Genomic DNA, 2,148 nt, shown 5'->3' with positions numbered 1-2,148 from the left:
GAGAGAGAGAGAGAGAGAGAGAGAGAGAGTGAGAGAGACAGAGACACACACACACACACACACACACAGAAAGTAAAAAAAAGAAAGAAAGAAAAGAGAAAGAATGAAGAGTGAGAGAGCGAGAGCGTGAGAGCGGGTAGGGAAATAAATAAAAAATCAGACACAAAGAGGGAGAAAAGCGAGGAATAATAGTTTCACCGAAATAAAGTAAAACATAGACAGATATAGAAAAATATCTAAAGAAGTCTGTGAAAGAAAGAATGAAATATAAATATAGTGAGAGTGAGCGACATAGATACATAGCTAGCTAGTTAGCTGGATAGATAGATAGATAGATAGATAGATAGATAGATAGATAGATAGATAGATAGATAGATAGATAGATAGATAGAAAGAGATAGATAGATACATAGAGAGATGACTAGCTAGTGAGCTACCAAGCTAGATAGAGAGAAAGAAAGAGAGAGAGAGAGAGAGAGAGAGAGAGAGAGAGAGAGAGAGAGAGAGAGAGAGAGAGAGAGAGAGAGAGAGAGAGAAAGAGGAAGAGAGAGTATGTGTGTGTTTGTGTGTGTGTGTTTGTGTGTGTGTGTATAGATGTGTAAGAGAAATGTATATTGAATTTTAAGAGAGAAAACAGACTATGAGTAAAGCAGAAATATAATGAGAAAAATGTATTAATGAAAAAGAAAAATGGCTGTGTGATTGATGTTATATTATTGTTCAACTCTGGTTAATCCCAGAAGGCAGAGACTTATTGTAAATGGTTCTGACGTCGTGTTTTGTGATATCTATTTCTCATGCCGTATGGAGTATTCCATGAAAATCCCTTGCTTAAAATCCTTCATAATCGTATTCAGCTTCTACACCGCATACAAGTTTCTCAAGAACTGCCTGGGGTTATACTCTTTAATGCCTTCAAACAAACCGATAAATTGAATGCTGCATAATTCAGATAACTCATGCTCTTCTCATGTCACCAAGAAGCCTTCGTTGTAGTATTTTTGTTGATGTGTATATTTTAAAGTTACATATACTATTATTATTATTATTATTATTATTATTATTATTATTATTATTATTATTATTATTATTATTATTATTATCATTATTGCTTTTGCACAGCTTCTAACGCTGGAGATGTACTTCGGTATCAGCTGTTCACTACCAATGAACTAAGATAACACCCCTTATTTTTTGAGCGTCTTCCGGAGTATTCGAGCGGTTCCAAGCAGTGCTCCACCCTTATTGCAGCCCCTATTTGTTACATGCACTTCTCATGATTTTTACTCACTGTTCCCAGGGCTCCAACAATTATTGGTACTACTACCACCTTTTTACATCAACCACAACTGTTTAACCTCCCAAGCTAACCTGTCATATCTATCGTCTTTTCTTTCTTCCTTATTGTCATCTGGGCATACTATATCTATGATCCAGCATAGTTATCTTTCTTTCTCAACACTATGTCTGGCTTCGTCTTCTTCTTCTTCTTCTTCTTCTTCTTCTTCTTCTTCTTCTTCTTCTTCTTCTTCTTCTTCTTCTTCTTCTTCTTCTTCTTCTTCTTCTTCTTCTTCTTCTTCTTCTTCTTCTTATTATTATTATTATTATTATTATTATTATTATTATTATTATTATTATTATTATTATTATTCTTATTATTATTATTATTATTAACGTGGATCTTGAAAGTAACACCGGACGTACGATGATGCATCATATTTTACCGCAGTTACAGACAAATATGTGACTGACTGCATGTAAGGGTGTGTTGTTCCAGATTATTTGAACCTTTATCTCATTTGCCAGAAAGTATGAGGACATCTTACTGGTACTGGTCATTAAGCTTAATGATCATTCATCCTTGTGAGGAGAATGCTCTAATGTAATACTCACCAGAATTGCTGAGCTATATATCATAGCCAGATTCGACTTCTCTTTTGAGCTTTTAGCACTTAGTGCTTGCAGTGCACTGTAAGTTGCACAAGAGTTAAATTCTTCACGGACCTTTTTCAAAACTTTGTTAACAGTTTCTGTTTTCGTCATTGCTAAATCTTATTGTCCTTTTATGTTCGTTGGTAATTTTATACAAAAAAATGCTATTACATGTAAAAAAGAAAATACGACATAGAAGTGGCTTTTCATATTATC

This window comes from Octopus bimaculoides, chromosome 1, assembly GCF_001194135.2.
Source record: "Octopus bimaculoides isolate UCB-OBI-ISO-001 chromosome 1, ASM119413v2, whole genome shotgun sequence".
Lineage (NCBI taxonomy): Eukaryota > Metazoa > Mollusca > Cephalopoda > Octopoda > Octopodidae > Octopus > Octopus bimaculoides.
The sequence above is the reverse complement of the archived record's forward strand: the minus strand, read 5'-3'. Positions refer to the sequence as shown.